Source organism: Salmo salar, chromosome ssa23 (genome assembly GCF_905237065.1).
Source record: "Salmo salar chromosome ssa23, Ssal_v3.1, whole genome shotgun sequence".
Taxonomy (NCBI): domain Eukaryota; kingdom Metazoa; phylum Chordata; class Actinopteri; order Salmoniformes; family Salmonidae; genus Salmo; species Salmo salar.
The window spans coordinates 747,426-766,497 of NC_059464.1; positions in this window are offsets into that span (position 1 = coordinate 747,426).

The following is a 19,072-nucleotide window of genomic DNA, read 5'->3' on the forward strand; positions in this document are numbered from 1 at the left end:
AACATATAGTAAGACATAAATGCATTATGAGACCACTGGTAACCTTTATGAATTTATAATAGCTGTTTTATCTAAAAGATATATTAATAGCCGTTGATCAATTTTACTGAAATCATTCAACTGAAAGTATTATGGCGTTTAAATGTTTTGGAGAGCAATAAATAACTCATGACAGTTTTGTTGTTGTTGTCCCCTCTAGTTAAATATACTGAACAAAAATATAAACGCAACATGTAAAGTGTTGGGCCCATGTTTCATGAGCTGAAATAAAAGATCCCAGAATGTTTCCATACTGACAAAAAGCTTATTTCTCTCACATTTTGTGCACAAATTTTTACATCCCTGTTGGTGAACATTTCTCATTTGCCATGACAATCCATCCACCTGACAGGTGTGGTATATTACGCTGATTTAACAGCATGATCCTTCTTACACAGGTGGTGCACCTGCTTGGTACTTGTGCTGGGAACAAAAAAAGGTGACTAAAATGTGCAGTCTTGTCACACAACACAATGCCACAGAGGTCTCAAGTTGAGGGAACGTGCAATTGGAATGCTGACTGTAGGAATGTCCCCCAGAGCTGTTGACAGAGAATTTAATGTTAATTTCTCTACCATATGCCGCCTCCTACTTTGTTTTAGAGAATTTGGCGGTACGTCCATCCGGCCTCACTACCACATACCATGTGTAACCACTCCAGCCCAGGACCTCCACATCCGGCTTCTTTACCTGTGTGATCCTCTGAGACCAGCCACCCAGACAGCTGATGAAACTGAGGAGTATTTCTGTCTCTAATAAAGCCCTTTTGTGGGGAAAAACTCAATCATGGCAGTCATGACATCCATAGATTAGGGCCTAATGAATTTATTTCAATTGACTGATTTCCTTATATGAACTGTAACTCAGTAAATATATACAACACTCCTTCCGTGGTCTCCAACTGCTCTTAAACGCTAGTAAAACCAAATGCATGCTTTTCAACCGTTCGCTGCCCACACCCGCCCGCCCGACTAGCATCACTACTCTGGACGGTTCTGACTTAGAATATGTGGACAACTACAAATACCTAGGTGTCTGGCTAGACTGTAAACTCTCCTTCCAGACTCATATTAATCATCTCCAATCCAAAATTAAATCTAGAATCGGCTTCCTATTTCGCAACAAAGCCTCCTTCACTCACGCCGCCAAACATACCCTCGTAAAACTGACTATCCTACCGATCCTCGACTTTGGCGATGTCATTTACAAAATAGCTTCCAATACTCTACTCAGCAAACTGGATGCAGTCTATCACAGTGCCATCCGTTTTGTTACCAAAGCCCCTTATAACACCCACCATTGCGACCTGTATGCTCCAGTCGGCTGGCCCTCGCTACATATTTGTCGCCAGACCCACTGGCTCCAGGTCATCTATAAGTCAATGCTAGGTAAAGCTCCGCCTAATCTCAGCTCACTGGTCATGATAACAACACCCACCCGTAGCACGCGCTCCAGCAGGTATATTTCACTGGCTATCCCCAAAGCCAACACGTCCTTTGGCCGCCTTTCCTTCCAGTTCTCTGCTGCCAATGACTGGAACGAATTGCAAAAATGGCTGAAGCTGGAGACTTATATATTTCCCTCATTAACTTTAAACATCAGCTATCTGAGCAGCTAACCGATCGCTGCACCTGTACATAGCCCATCTGTAAATATCCCACCAAATCTGCCTACCTCATCCCCATATTGTTTTAATTTACTTTTCTGCTCTTTTGCACACCAGTCTTTCTACTTGCCCATCATCTGCTCATCTATCACTCCAGTGTTAATTTGCTAAATTGTAACTACTTCGCTACTATGGCCTATTTATTGCCTTACCTCCTCACGCCATTTGCACACACTGTATATAGACTTCATTATTTTTTTCCTATTGTGTTATTGACTGTGTTGTTTGTGTCACACTGCTTTGCTTTATCTTGGCCAGGTCGCAGTTGTAAATGAGAACTTGTTCTCAACTGGCCTACCTGGTTAAATAAAGGTGAAATAAAAAAAATCTTTCAGCCAATCAGCATTCAGGGCTCGAACCACCCAGTTTATAATTATATTTTTGTTCAGTATAACTCAGCTACCAGGAGGTGTGACTAAAAGCTGGTGACACAGTGCAGATTGTGTGTGTGTGTGTGTGTGTGAGAATGTTCTAGAAACAGACCATTTGTCTAGGAAACCTTTCCTTTGAGCTTTCGTGAGCGGCTAGCCCATGGCTAATTCTGGATTTCTAATGCCTATCTGCAAAAAGCCACAATTCCGAGTTTGTGTTGCAGCCCAACAGCAGTCCCTCCACTTGGTTTACATTCATAGATGGACTGATATAGCCCATGAGATCAATATGATAATACAAATATTTCAAAACTATACATTGTTTCGACACAAATTCAAATGACAAAAAAGAAAAATCCTCCAAAAGTAAAATTTGCTTATATTTTGGGTTATGATAAGATAAAACAGTTGAACTAAGTTCATGTGGCTGTTATAAGTTATATTCTTCAAGAATCAATGGGTTTGTATCTTCAACTGAAATGACCATTGAGCAGCAGTAAATATTCCAGATTGCCCCTTTAATCTATGTTAAGTGCGTGTCCTGCTTGTGTTGTGTGTGTAAACTGGTTAGCTTGCATACAGAGTCACGGTCAGACTTGTGTCATCTAGGATCAAGGGGAAGAATGAAGGTATAGTGCAACATCCCACGTCGACTCAACATCCAATGGATCCATTGCTGATCAATGCATTAGTCAAACAGTGAACAGAGTCTCTGAACAAGCTAATGTTTAGTGACCTATACCTAATTTAATCAATGCTTTGAAATAGATGAAGCATCTGTATGGAAAAAGGGTGTGCCAAGACAGGTTCATACACAGTATACTGGACAAAACATATACTGCTCAAAAAAATAAAGGGAACACTTAAACAACACATCCTAGATCTGAATGAAAGAAATAATCTTAAATACTTTTTTCTTTACATAGTTGAATGTGCTGACAACAAAATCACACAAAAATAATCAATGGAAATCCAATTTATCAACCCATGGAGGTCTGGATTTGGAGTCACACTCAAAATTAAAGTGGAAAACCACACTACAGGCTGATCCAACTTTGATGTAATGTCCTTAAAACAAGTCAAAATGAGGCTCAGTAGTGTGTGTGGCCTCCACGTGCCTGTATGACCTCCCTACAATGCCTGGGCATGCTCCTGATGAGGTGGCGGATGGTCTCCTGAGGGCTCTCCTCCCAGACCTGGACTAAAGCATCCGCCAACTCCTGGACAGTCTGTGGTGCAACGTGGCGTTGGTGGATGGAGCGAGACATGATGTCCCAGATGTGCTCAATTGGATTCAGGTCTGGGGAACGGGCGGGCCAGTCCATAGCATCAATGCCTTCCTCTTGCAGGAACTGCTGACACACTCCAGCCACATGAGGTCTAGCATCGTCTTGCATTAGGAGGAACCCAGAGTTAACCGCACCAGCATATGGTCTCACAAGGGGTCTGAGGATCTCATCTCGGTAACTAATGGCAGTCAGGCTACCTCTGGCGAGCACATGGAGGGCTGTGCGGCCCCCCAAAGAAATGCCACCCCACACCATGACTGACCCACCGCCAAACCGGTCAGGCTGGAGGATGTTGCAGGCAGCAGAACTTTCTCCACGGCGTCTCCAGACTCTGTCACGTCTGTCACATGTGCTCAGTGTGAACCTGCTTTCATCTGTGAAGAGCACAGGGCGCCAGTGGCGAATTTGCCAATCTTGGTGTTCTCTGGCAAATGCCAAACGTCCTGCACGGTGTTGGGCTGTAAGCACAACCCCCACCTGTGGATGTCGGGCCCTCATACCACCCTCATGGAGTCTGTTTCTGACCGTTTGAGCAGACACATGCACATTTGTGGCCTGCTGGAGGTCATTTTGCAGGGCTCTGGCAGTGCTCCTCCTGCTCCTCCTTGCACAAAGGCGGAGGTAGAGGTCCTGCTGCTGAGTTGTTTCCCTCCTACGGCCTCCTCCACGTCTCCTGATGTACTGGCCTGTCTCCTGGTAGCGCCTCCATGCTCTGGACACTACGCTGACAGACACAGCAAACCTTCTTGCAACAGCTCGCATTGATGTGGTTAGGACATCTACTTTGTGCATGACACAAGTAATTTTTCCAACAATTGTTTATAGACAGATTATTTCACTTATAATTCACTATATCACAATTCCAGGGGTCAGAAGTTTACATACATTAAGTTGACTGTGCCTTTAAACAGCTTGGAAAATTCCTGGAAAAGATGTAATGGCTCTAGAAGCTTCCGATAGGCTAATTGACAACATTTGAGTCAATTGGAGGCGTACCTGTGGATGTATTTCAAGGCCTACCTTCAAACTCAGAGCCTCTTTGCTTGACATCACGGGAAAATCAAAAGAAAATCAGCCAAGAAAAATTGTAGACCTCCACAAGTCTGGATCATCCTTGGGAACAATTTCCAAATGCCTGAAGGTACCACGTTCATCTGTACAGACAATAGTATAAACACCATGGGACCACGCAGCAGTCATACCGCTCAGTAAGGAGATGCGATCGGTCTCCTAAAGATGAACGTACTTTGGTGCGAAAAGTGCAAGTCAATCCCAGAACAACAGCAAAGGACCTTGTGAAGATGCTGGAGGAAACAGGTAAAAAAAGTATCTATATACACAGTAAAACGAGTCCTATATCGCCAACCTGAAAGGCCGCTCAACAAGGAAGAAGCTACTGCTCCAAAACCACCATAAATATGCCAGACTATGGTTTGCAACTGCACATAGGGACAAAGATCATACTTTTTGGAGAAATGTCCTCTGGTCTGATGAAACAAAAATAGAACTGTTTGGCCATAATGACCATCGTTATGTTTGGAGGAAAAGGGGGAGGCTTGAAAGCCAAAGAACACCATCCCAACTGGGAAGCACGGGGGTCGCAGCATCATGTTGTGGGGGTGCTTTGCTGCAGGAGAGACTGGTGCACTTCACAAAATCGATGGCATCATGAGGGAGGAAAATGTGGATATATTGAAGCAACATCTCAAGACATCAGTCAGGGAGTTAAAGCTTGGACGCAAATGGGTCTTCCAAATGGACAATGACCCCAAGCATAATTCCAAAGTTGTGGCAAAATGGCTTAAGGTCAACAAAGTCAAGGTATTGGAGTGGCCATCACAAAGCCCTGACCTCAATCCCATAGAACATGTGTGGGCAGAACTGAAAAAGCGTGTGGGAGCAAGGAGGCCTACAAACCTGACTCAGTTACACCAGCTCTGTCAGGAGGAATGGGTCAAAATTCACCCAACTTATTGTGGGAAGCCTGCGGAGGCTACCTGAAACGTTTGACCCAAGTTAAACAATTTAAAGGCAATGCTACCAAATACTAATTGAGTGTATGTAAACTTCTGACCCACTGGGAATGTGATGAAAGAAATAAAAGCTGAAATAAATCAATCACTCTCTCTACTATTATTCTGAAATTTCACATTCTTAAAATACAGTGGTGTTCCTAACTGACCTAAGACAGGGAATTGTTACTAGGATTAAATGTCAGGAATTGTGAAAAACTGAGTTTAAATGTATTTGGCTAAGGTGTATGTAAACTTCTGACTTCAACTGTATACTGGGACACACACACAGCAGGGTTGTCCGGTGCCGGACTATGTGACCAGAAAGATTTTAATTGAACATTCATTTCAGAAATTTACCGAACCCATATTTGTTGGGTGGGTAACCCAATTGGGCGTCCTCCGACGGTGCTCAGAATGACATTTAGATTATGGTAATTCATATTAACAGAACATGTAACTTCTGTAATGAAGCAGCAAAATAAAACTCAATTTTCAAACATTTGCCAAAATGCAATTTGTGGGAAAACACCATTCTAAACAGCTCACCTGATGCGAGCGGTTCCATATGTGACAGAGATGAGTTTCTCCGTTAGAAACTTAGAAAGAGGGGGAATCTAAAGATGCAACAACTAGGATGGGCTGCTAATATGACTAGGATTGTGCCTTCGGCTTCTGGACAACGGAAAAAAGAACAGGAGAGAAATGCTGGTTTCAATGGTATAGATAAGAAGTCTTTAAAAAATAATTGCCTCCATGTTTCTATGGTTGGATTTTGCCTATACACTGAAGCAAGGTAAGACATGCCGCATAATATGAAATAAAACGTTCAGGTTTCAAACAATTAAGTATATGTTTTCAAAATGCATAGTCTACTGCCTCCAGCTCACATTGCAAAATGGTGGGAGATGCACTGATAGCCTGCCTATGCAATTAGATGGCAAATGGGAGGCGTGCTTCAATTAACAATTGAGAAATAAAAATGTGTTTTTAAAGACACGATTGCATTTAGAATTGTTGCACAATGACTGGGCTTATAAAAACACGTTTCACTCTAGCAGCAACGAGCTGAGGAGCTGCAGCAGCATCTCTAGCGCTGTCTGGGGTGATATTCTGCTCAAAATAGGCTCTCTATGTATGTTATGCATGTGTGATAAATAAGATACATGAAGACTAATGAAAATACACAGGCGCCAATCTAATTCCACTAAATTATGCAAATGAACCTATAGACCGATAAGCATGACAGTCAGATGTACTTCCATCGACTGGTATTTCCATCAGTGAATAAAAATTACTATTTTGCAATGGGATTCTTTATTCTCCGGGTCAATTTGGAAGCCTGTGGGGCGGGCGGGTTTAAGGCCATGAAATATTGTGTGGATGAAGGGCAGGTGGGTGGCAGGCGGGTTGAATAAAAATAAAACAATTAAAAATCCATAAATGTATAAGTCTTGTGCAATTCATATAGGCTACATTGAGGTTTTTCTTTCATTCTTTTTATCTGGCATTAGTGTGTAGCCTAAGCTTTAGGGCCTAACTGTACCAGTGTAATTGCCAAATGCTGTTGGGAACTTGGGTAGTTCAAAAATCCAAAAAGACAATACAAATAAGTTGTGTCTAGTAAAATGTTTATGCCGGGTGCCAGGACTCTCCATTTAGAGACATCAGTATCAAGACCGCCTGTCAGTCTGGACTTTATCACATCATCTTGCAAGTCTCCAAGTGCTGGCTCCATAGATGCATCTGTGAACACATACACAGGCACTTTTCTATTACCGATGGCAGTTAGGATAGGTGATATCTGACAACAACAAAAAAACAGTTTGAACAGTTCAGACTAAACCTACCTAAATCTGGTCCCCCTGTTGACGACCGTTGGTGAGCGGGCAAGAGGTGAGGCTGAAGGTAAGGTCTTTGCCAGCGCCCCATTGATGGGCATGGCAGTGTAGATCAACTCCTGGCCCTTCATCAAAGATACTGGTTGGCAACACACAAACACAGAGCACTGATTGCATTATAAATGGTGGTTATGATTATCATGGGGGAACTAACCTAATCACTGCATTCACCTTTCTATTTCACTTCAGATATCATGATAGAATGGTAAACAGAGCGATCAGGCTGCTTCCACCTTGCTAGGTTATGAAGGTGAATTGGGACAAAACATGCAAGGGTCCCCATGCTTGTGTTCTCTACTGTATGTTGCATATTCGGCTGCAAACTGAACATTTCATTTCTGTTTTGAAGCTCATTTTCTGCAATTCTCCATCACTTCACATGGCTTAGCCCCCATGACTAGGGTGGAATAAAAAAATGTTCAAGTCATAGACCGGATGTATTCATGACTCTTTAAAAAGTTAAATACACAAAAAATTGGACCACTTGGTTTGAAGATACTTTGAAATTATTTGGGCATGAACTTTTGACATTACATTGGTTTTTGGTTAGAAAATGCTAATACTAATGGTTGGTGGCAGTGGCTAACCCTAGGATGGATTGCAGTCTCTCCTTGTCCATAAGAAACAAACACTTAAATATGTAATTCATTTGGGTGAACTATCCCTTTCAAATAGGACCGTAGAAAATCCTAATGTTTCCCAAATCCTGTGGTTTGAATATGTGATATTCTACAAATCACTTCACATTTAAGAGAAATCTAATGAATACCAATTGTCAGGTGGTTGAGACTGATTTGCAAAAGCTTGCCATCTCCTTACTCTACATAGGCAAGATCTTTTGCATGTATGCCTACCATTTCTGCCTAGCAGCTTGTGCACAATACTGAAATGTCTAAATTGGATGAGGCAAGGGGCATTTAAATATAGCCTATATTCAACACTGTCCATCAATGTTTACAAAAAGCCCTCATTGCAATTTCTAAATCTATTTTTAAATAGATTTTCAAAGACAAATAAAACAATAAAAGTATGAGTTAAGGGCTTGTAAGTAAGTAACACTTGTATTCGGCGCATGTGACAAATGAAATTTGATTTGATATTGAATAGTAGTGTTCTTGCAAACAAATTAGTATATACTCTGCTAAAAAAAATGGGAACACTTAAACAACACAATGTAACTCCAAGTCAATCACACTTCTGTGAAATCAAGCTGTCCACTTAGGAAGCAACACTGATTGACAATAAATTTCACATGCTGTTGTGCAAATGGAATAGACAACAGGTGGAAATTATAGGCAATTAGCAAGACACCCCCAATAAAGGAGTGGTTCTGCAGGTGGGGACCATACATTTTATTTACATTTAAGTCATTTAGCAGACGCTCTTATCCAGAGCGACTTACAAATTGGTGCATTCACCTTATGATATCCAGTGGAACAACCACTTTACAATAGTGCATCTAAATCTTTTAAGGGGGGGGGTTAGAAGGATTACTTTATCCTATCCTAGGTATTCCTTAAAGAGGTGGGGTTTCAGGTGTCTCCGGAAGGTGGTGATTGACTCCGCTGTCCTGGCGTCGTGAGGGAGCTTGTTCCACCATTGGGGTGCCAGAGCAGCGAACAGTTTTGACTGGGCTGAGCGGGAACTGTGCTTCCTCAGAGGTAGGGGGGCCAGCAGGCCAGAGGTGGATGAACGCAGTGCCCTTGTTTGGGTGTAGGGCCTGATCAGAGCCTGAAGGTATGGAGGTCCCGTTCCCTTCACAGCTCCGTAGGCAATCACCATGGTCTTGTAGCGGATGCGAGCTTCAACTGGAAGCCAGTGGAGAGAGCGGAGGAGCGGGGTGACGTGAGAGAACTTGGGAAGGTTGAACACCAGACGGGCTGCGGCGTTCTGGATGAGTTGTAGGGGTTTAATGGCACAGGCAGGGAGCCCAGCCAACAGCGAGTTGCAGTAATCCAGACGGGAGATGACAAGTGCCTGGATTAGGACCTGCGCCGCTTCCTGTGTGAGGCAGGGTCGTACTCTGCGAATGTTGTAGAGCATGAACCTACAGGATCGGGTCACCGCCTTGATGTTAGTGGAGAACGACAGGGTGTTGTCCAGGATCACGCCAAGGTTCTTAGCACTCTGGGAGGAGGACACAAGGGAGTTGTCAACCGTGATGGCGAGATCATGGAACGGGCAGTCCTTCCCCGGGAGGAAGAGCAGCTCCGTCTTGCCGAGGTTCAGCTTGAGGTGGTGATCCGTCATCCACACTGATATGTCTGACAGACATGCAGAGATTCGATTCGCCGCCTGGTTATCAGAAGGGGGAAAGGAGAAGATTAATTGTGTGTCGTCTGCATAGCAATGATAGGAGAGACCATGTGAGGATATGACAGAGCCAAGTGACTTGGTGTATAGCGAGAATAGGAGAGGGCCTAGAACAGAGCCCTGGGGGACACCAGTGGTGAGAGCGCATGGTGCGGAGACAGATTCTCGCCACGCCACCTGGTAGGAGCGACCTGTCAGGTAGGACGCAATCCAAGCGTGGGCCGCGCCGGAGATGCCCAACTCGGAGAGGGTGGAGAGGAGGATCTGATGGTTCACAGTATCAAAGGCAGCAGATAGGTCTAGAAGGATGAGAGCAGAGGAGAGAGAGTTAGCTTTAGCAGTGCGGAGAGCCTCCGTGACACAGAGAAGAGCAGTCTCAGTTGAATGCCCAGTCTTGAAACCTGACTGATTAGGATCAAGAAGGTCATTCTGAGAGAGATAGCAGGAGAGCTGGCCAAGGACGGCACGTTCAAGAGTTTTGGAGAGAAAAGAAAGAAGGGATACTGGTCTGTAGTTGTTGACATCGGAGGGATCGAGTGTAGGTTTTTTTCAGAAGGGGTGCAACTCTCGCTCTCTTGAAGACGGAAGGGACGTAGCCAGCGGTCAAGGATGAGTTGATGAGCGAGGTGAGGTAGGGGAGAAGGTCTCCGGAAATGGTCTGGAGAAGAGAGGAGGGGATAGGGTCAAGTGGGCAGGTTGTTGGGCGGCCGGCCGTCACAAGACGCGAGATTTCATCTGGAGAGAGAGGGGAGAAAGAGGTCAAAGCACAGGGTAGGGCAGTGTGAGCAGGACCAGCGGTGTCGTTTGACTTAGCAAACGAGGATCGGATATCGTCAACCTTCTTTTCAAAATGGTTGACGAAGTCATCCGCAGAGAGGGAGGAGGGGGGAGGGGGAGGAGGATTCAGGAGGGAGGAGAAGGTAGCAAAGAGCTTCCTAGGGTTAGAGGCAGATGCTTGGAATTTAGAGTGGTAGAAAGTGGCTTTAGCAGCAGAGACAGAAGAGGAGAATGTAGAGAGGAGGGAGTGAAAGGATGCCAGGTCCGCAGGGAGGCGAGTTTTCCTCCATTTCCGCTCGGCTGCCCGGAGCCCTGTTCTGTGAGCTCGTAGTGAGTCGTCGAGCCACGGAGCAGGAGGGGAGGACCGAGCCGGCCTGGAGGATAGGGGACAGAGAAAATCAAAGGATGCAGAGAGGGAGGAGAGGAGGGTTGAGGAGGCAGAATCAGGAGATAGGTTGGAGTAGGTTTGAGCAGAGGGAAGAGATGATAGGATGGAAGAGGAGAGAGTAGCGGGAGAGAGAGAGCGAAGGTTGGGACGGCGCAATACCATCCGAGTAGGGGCAGAGTGAGAAGTGTTGGATGAGAGCGAGAGGGAAAAGGATACAAGGTAGTGGTCGGAGATTTGGAGGGGAGTTGCAATGAGATTAGTGGAAGAACAGCATCTAGTAAAGATGAGGTCAAGCGTATTGCCTGCCTTGTGAGTAGGGGGGGAAGGTGAGAGGGTGAGGTCAAAAGAGGAGAGGAGTGGAAAGAAGGAGACAGAGAGGAATGAGTCAAAGGTAGACGTGGGGAGGTTAAAGTCACCCAGAACTGTGAGAGGTGAGCCATCTTCAGGAAAGGAACTTATCAAGGCGTCAAGCTCATTGATGAACTCTCCAAGGGAACCTGGAGGGCGATAAATGATAAGGATGTTAAGCTTGAAAGGGCTGGTAACTGTGACAGCATGGAATTCAAATGAGGAGATAGACAGATGGGTCAGGGGAGAAAGAGAGAATGTCCACTTGGGAGAGATGAGGATTCCAGTGCCACCACCCCGCTGGCTCGATGCTCTAGGGGTATGCGAGAACACGTGGGCAGACGAAGAGAAAGCAGTAGGAGTAGCAGTGTTATCTGTGGTAATCCATGTTTCTGTCAGCGCCAGGAAGTCTAGGGACTGGAGGGTAGCATAGGCTGAGATGAACTCAACATTGTTGGCTGCAGACCGGCAGTTCCAGAGGCTGCCGGAGACCTGGAACTCCACGTGGGTCGTGCGCGCTGGGACCACCAGGTTAGAGTGGCAGCGGCCACGCGGTGTGAAGCGTTTGTATGGCCTGTGCAGAGGGGAGAGAACAGGGATAGACAGAAACATAGTTGACAAGCTACAGAAGTGTTGTTTCTTGTATTATTGTCTCTTGTGTCTTTAGAGAACTGTTTCACTTTGATATCCTTTTTCTTCTGTCCTGATTTTCTCTTTCTTTTCTTCTGTTAACTAGATATTCTTTGGGACCACAGACCACTTCTCAGTTCCTATGCTTCCTGGCTGATGTTTTGGTCACTTTTGAATGCTGGCGGTGCTTTCACTCTAGTGGTAGCATGAGACGGAGTCTACAACCCACACAAGTGGCTCAGGTAGTGCAGCTCATCCAGGATGGCACATCAATGCGAGCTGTGGCAAGAAGGTTTGCTGTGTCTGTCAGCGTAGTGTCCAGAGCATGGAGGCGCTACCAGGAGACAGGCCAGTACATCAGGAGACATGGAGGAGGCCGTAGGAGGGCAACAACCCAGCAGCAGGACCGCTACCTCCGCCTTTGTGCAAGGAGGAGCAGGAGGAGCACTGCCAGAGCCCTGCAAAATGACCTCCAGCAGGCCACAAATGTGCATGTGTCTGCTCAAACGGTCAGAAACAGACTCCATGAGGGTGGTATGAGGGCCCGACGTCCACAGGTGGGGGTTGTGCTTACAGCCCAACACCGTGCAGGACGTTTGGCATTTGCCAGAGAACACCAAGATTGGCAAATTCGCCACTGGCGCCCTGTGCTCTTCACAGATGAAAGCAGGTTCACACTGAGCACGTGACAGACGTGACAGAGTCTGGAGACGCCGTGGAGAACGTTCTGCTGCCTGCAACATCCTCCAGCATGACCGGTTTGGCGGTGGGTCAGTCATGGTGTGGGGTGGCATTTCTTTGGGGGGCCGCACAGCCCTCCATGTGCTCACCAGAGGTAGCCTGACTGCCATTAGGTACCGAGATGAGATCCTCAGACCCCTTGTGAGGCCATATGCTGGTGCGGTTGGCCCTGGGTTCCTCCTAATGCAAGACGATGCTAGACCTCATGTGGCTGGAGTGTGTCAGCAGTTCCTGCAAGAGGAAGGCATTGATGCTATGGACTGGCCCGCCCGTTCCCCAGACCTGAATCCAATTGAGCACATCTGGGACATCATGTCTCGCTCCATCCACCAACGCCACGTTGCACCACAGACTGTCCAGGAGTTGGCGGATGCTTTAGTCCAGGTCTGGAAGGAGATCCCTCAGGAGACCATCCCCCACCTCCCAGGCGCTGTAGGGAGGTCATACAGGCACGTGGAGGCCACACACACTACTGAGCCTCATTTTGACTTGTTTTAAGGACATTACATCAAAGTTGGATCAGCCTGTAGTGTGGTTTTCCACTTTAATTATGAGTGTGACTCCAAATCCAGACCTCCATGGGTTGATAAATTGGATTTCCATTGATTACTTTGTGTGATTTTGTTGTCAGCACATTCAACTATGTAAAGAAAAAAGTATTTAATAAGATTATTTCATTCATTCAGATCTAGGATGTTATTTTAGTGTTCCCTTTATTTTTTTGAGCAGTGTATATATAAAGCACCAGCTACAACTAGTGTTTAAAAATAGGCCACATGGTACTGTTAACATTAGAATGCTTTAAACTTAGCCTCAGAATTGTATGTAGTTTCACACACACAGCTAGAACAGGGTTTTAAAAAGATTTATAGATACATGGCCATCAATGATTCACGTACAGTTGAAGTCAGAAGTTTACGTACACTTAGGTTGGAGTCATTAAAACTTGTTTTTCAACCACTCCACAAATTTCTTGTTAACAAACTATAGTTTGGCAAGTCGGTTAGGACATCTACTTTGTGCATGACACAAGTAAATTTTCCAACAATTGTTTATAGACAGATTATTTCACTTATAATTCACTGTATCACAATTCCAGTGGGTCAGAAGTTTACATACACTAACTTGACTGTGCCTTTAAACAGCTTGGAAAATTCCATAAAATCATGTCATGGCTTTAGATGCTTCTGATGTAGACCTCCACAAGTCTGGTTCATCCTTAGAAGCAATTCCCAAACACCTGAAGGTACCACAGTCATCTGTACAAACAATAGTACGCACGCATAAACAACATAGGACCACGCAGCCGTCATACCGCTCTGGAAGGAGATGCGTTTGGTGCAAAAAGTGCAAATCAAGCCCAGAACCACAGCAAAGGACCTTGTGAAGATGCTGGAGGAAACAGGTACAAAAGTATCTATATACACAGTAAAACGAGACCTATATTGATATAACCTGAAAGACCGCTCAGCAAGGAAGAAGCCACTGCTACAAAACTGCCATACAAAAGCCAGACTACGGTTTGCAACTGCACATGGGGACAAAGATCATACTTTTTGGAGAAATGACCTCTGGTCTGATGAAACAAAAATACAACTGTTTGGCCATAATGACCATCATTATGTTTGGAGGAAAAAGGGGGACGCTTGCAAGCTGAAGAACACCATCCCAACCATGAAGGACGGGGGCATCATGTTCTGGGGGTGCTTTGCTGCAGGAAGGACTAGTGCACTTCACAAACTAGATGGCATCACGAGGGAGAAAAATTATGTGGATATATTGAAGCAACATCTCAAGACATCAGTCAGGAAGTTAAAGCTTGGTCGCAAATGGGTCTTCCAAATGGACAATGACCCCAAGCATACTTCCAAAGTTGTGGCAAAATGGCTTAAGGGCAACAAAGTCAAGGTATTGGAGTGGCCATCACAAAGCCCTGTCCTCAATCCCATAGAAAACTTGTGGGCAGAACTGAAAAAGCCTGTGCGAGCAAGGAGGCCTTCAAATCTGACTCAGTTACACTAGCTCTGTCAGGAGGAATGGGTCAAAATTCACCCAACTTATTGTGGGAAGCCTGTGGAAGGCTACCTGAAATGTTTGACCGAAGTTAAACAATTTAAAGGCAATGCTACCAAATACTAATTGAGTGTATGTAAACTTCTGACCCACTGAGAAAGTGACGAAAGAAATAAAAGCTGAAATAAATCATTCTCTCTACTATTATTCAGACATTTAACATTCTTAAAATAAAATGGTGATCCTTTACTGACATAAGACAGGGGATTTTTACTAGGATTAAATGTTAGGAATTGTGAAAAACTGAGTTTAAATGTATTTGGCTAAGGTGTATGTATGTAAACTTCTGACTTCAACTGTATTAAGCCTCACATAAGCCTTTTTCCAATATGGCAAAAAAAAACGCAGCCTGTTGCAAAAACCAAGGTGGCAGCATAAAAACCATGAAAAAAAACCTCTTAGGGTCTTAGATAAATTTGACATTACCATACCTGTATGAAATAAAACATTTGTATACCCAATAATATCTTAAAATCTTCATAGTGATGTAGAATACACAACCAAATGAGCCAGCTGTGCAGATATAAAGATTAGTCACAGAATTGTAAGAATGTGCCCGAAAAGCTATCTGAATCACTGATTTCTGCAGGTGGCAATCAATAATTGCGATATTTAATCTCCAAACAAGTCAAATGGATATGTAAAAGTGAATAGTCATGGATGTGAGCTGACTAAATGATATACGTTATCCTATTAACGGTTGCTGGTTGCTCAGCTCGGGTAAGATCTCTTTGTACAAAACCATCTAATACAAACGCGGAACCATCTAATACAAACAAAGGAAAAGAAAAGGAGATAAGTCGCTCTGGATAAGAGCGTCTGTCTTATGAATAAAATGTAAATGTTAAATGAGATAAGGAGGAGGAGAATGAGGCGGCAGGGTGGACAAGAAGCAGGAGAGGAAGGGATCTTTATTGTAAAAGCACCAGATCCATGACCTCCTAAGTGAGGATCAAGGGAGGGTAGAGGGAGTGGAACCACTGTCACATCTCAACACCCTACAAAAGTTGGAAGTTCTACTTTCATCGTATTTTTTTCTCTCCTTCTCTTTCTTCTCTATAGCTAGAAGGCAGTCATGTTCCATATGTTGAGCAATATTAGGGGGGGGGGGGGTGGTAATGTAAAGCTTTATGTGGTGCAGACACAATCTGCTCATGGTGGGAAGTCTGTGGCTTAAGCACCAGCTATCATAATAATAACGGTCTCATGTAAACAGGGGCTTGATTCAATCGAAAATCATAGAACATAAAGACCTAGCTACTACTAGGGTTGCACATTTTGGGGAATATTCAGAGGTGGAAACTTTCCGTGGGAATGAACATCAGACTGAGGCCTCATCTTCACTGTCACTTTCAAATCTTGTTGCGGATGACTCGTTGTCAGGCTCAAAAAGCCTCACATTTGCCCGGATGGCAACCAATATTTCAACCTTGTAATGGTCAGCCTGTTGCATGCTTTGGTGTGGGTGTTCCCAAACAAGAACCAGTTGCGCTCTGAGTCGGCTGATGTTGGTGGGATTTGGAGGATGATGGAGGCAACAGGGGAAAGAGCCTCAGATCCACAAAGTCCCTTCCACCAGGTGGCTGATGAGATATGTTGGCACGACTGCCATATTGCATCTCCATCCCAAAGCCCTTGCTTGGAAGTGTACTTCGCCAGACTGCCAAGAACCTTGCCCTCATCCAGGCCAAGGTGGCGAGACATGGTAGTGATAACACTATAGGCCTTGTTGATCTCTGCACCAGACAGGATGCTCTTGCCAACATACTTGGTGTCCAACATGTATACTGCGGCATGTATGGGCTACAGGCAGAAGTCTTCACGCTTTTTGATGCATTTCAGAACTGCAGTTTCCTCTGATTGGAGCAACAGTGAAGTGGGCAGGGCAGTACAGATTTCTTCTCTTACATCTGTAAGCAGAGTCTGAACACCAGACAGGATGCCATTGTCTCCCTCAATCCGTGCAATGGCTACTGCTATAGGTTTCAGGAGTTTCAGGCTGCTTACCACTCTCTCCCAAAATACATCATCCAGGAGGATCCTCTTGATGGGGCTGTCCATATAAGCAGACTGATATGGCCATTTCTTGGAGAGACTCCTTCCCCTCCAGGAGACTGTCAAACATGATGACAACACCAACCCAACGGGTGTTGCTGGGCAGCTTCAATGTGGTGCTCTTATTCTTCTCACTTTGCTTGGTGAGGTAGATTGCTACTATAACTTGATGACCCTTCACATACCTAACCATTTCCTTGACTCTCTTGTAGAGTGAATCCATTGTTTTCAGTGCCAATGCAGGAGCAGCACAGCCAATGGGTGTGATGTGAGGGTAGGACTCCTCCACTTTAGACCAGCAGCCTTCAAGTTCACAGCATTGTCTGTCACCAGTGCAAATACCTTCTGTGGTCCAAGGTCATTGATGACTGCCTTCAGCTCATCTGCAATGTAGAGACCGGTCTGTCTGTTGTTCCTGCACTTGTAGAATACTGGTTGAGGGGTGGAGATGTAGTTAATTATTCCTTGCCCACAAACAATCAACCACCCATCAGAGATGATTGCAATACAGTCTGCTTTCTCTATGATTTTCTTGACCTTCACTTGAACTCTGTTGAACTCTGCATCCAGCAAATGAGTAGATAAAGCATGTCTGGTTGGAGGGGTGTATGTTGGGTGAAGAACAATCATAAATCTCTTCCAATACACATTGCCTGTGAGCATCAGAGGTGAACCAGTTGCATACACAGCTCGAGCAAGACATTCATCAGCATTTCTCAGACTACGTTCCTCTGTTGAGTAAAAAAAAAAAAATGATTCCAGGAGGACCATGAGCTGTTGCTATCGATAAGGTGTCTGATTCATCATTTTCACCTCGAATAGAAGTAGAGGGACTTTTGTCAGAGGTTGCTTGTTGTGAGCGCTGGGGGAACTTTATGCACTTGTCCAGATGATTCTGCATCTTTGTTGCATTCTTCACATATGATTTGGCACAGTATTAGCAAATGTACACAGCTTTTCCTTCTACATTAGCTGCAGTGAAATGTCTCCACACATCAGATAGTGCCCTGTGGCACGATTAGAAAACATTTTGTACATTTAAAAAAAAAAAAAAATCCATTTCATGTACAAATAAATAGTTAAGCAGTTAGATTAAACAATTCCTTTGTAAGATAAATGTTTTAAAATGAAACGTACGGAAACAGGTGAATTAACACTCCTCAGTTAGCAGTCTCAAGCAAGCTAAAACCCACATGGTAGCAAAAACTAACTAGCATAAATTGTTAACAAGTTAGAAATGATTTAAACACACTTTGTTGTAGGCTACTATTTACTAGTTAACAAAAAATCATGTCATATAAAATATATTCACTCCACCCAGTATTGTAATCAAAACTTACCAGAAAGCATGTAGTCCTTGGCTCAGACAGTATAGTAGTGTGGGCTCAATAGGATCTCATTAGTGTGCAAGATCTTGAGAATCAGCTATACATGTGATGGAAGAATGCACTGTGCATGCAGAGGTTTGCCACAAGACCTAGAATTGCCTTATGTGTATCCCACAAAAAAGGTTCACTGTTATAAGCTAACTTTTTTGATGAATTTAAGCAAAATTCCCCAAATCCAGGGCTTAACTTCCTATGGAAAATTCCTGGTAAAATTACGGAAATTTACCAGAAAGTTTCTCACCCTTTGCAACCCTAACTACTACTACCAGGTGCTTCTGCTGCCCTCACAGGTACACACTTGCTTCCAGTTAAGTGTGCATGTGTTTGATTGTGTGTGTGTGTGCATACCCGCATGCACTTGCATGCGTGCGTTTGTTGAGCCACAAGTGGGAAGTCCACTGTTAATGCTGATGAGCATACTCATCAGAGAGCTCCTCTACTCTGGAACAGGAGCAATGAGTCCCAGGCAGCTGCCCTGACCAATGGGTTGGTTTGGCGGCTAGTCAGTCTACTCAGCCTGCATGCCTGGCAGCTTTTATGAATGGGGCATGCCCAAAACCCCTGCCTGGCTGCGTCACCACCCAAACACACAGCACAGGGAGTCCTCTTCCCCTAGCTAGAACGTTGGGCAAGTAATCGAAAGGTTGCTGGATCGAATCCCCGAGCTGACAAGGTAAAAATGTCGTTCTGCCCCAGTTGGCCTACCTGGGAACAGTGGGTTGTCATTGTAAATAAAAAATCGTTTTTAACTGACTTGTCTAGTTAAATAAAGGTTACATGAAAAAAAAAAAGAAAGCTGCAACCGGAGTGTCTGTCTGTGTGTGTGTGTGTGTGTGTGTGTGTGTGTGTGTGTGTGTGTGTGTGTGTGTGTGTGTGTGCACACTAAGGTAAGAATAGGAGCCCAACGCGAGAGTGCTATACACAGATGCGCACACACACTGGAATTTGCATTCCAGTGTTCACAGTACACCATCAAACATTAGAACATTCCATATACACCAACAAGAGATAGAGATCAATGGTGCTGAGAAGGGAAATAAAACCTCTCACTCCCCCCTCCCCCTCTCGTGAAAAAGGAAGC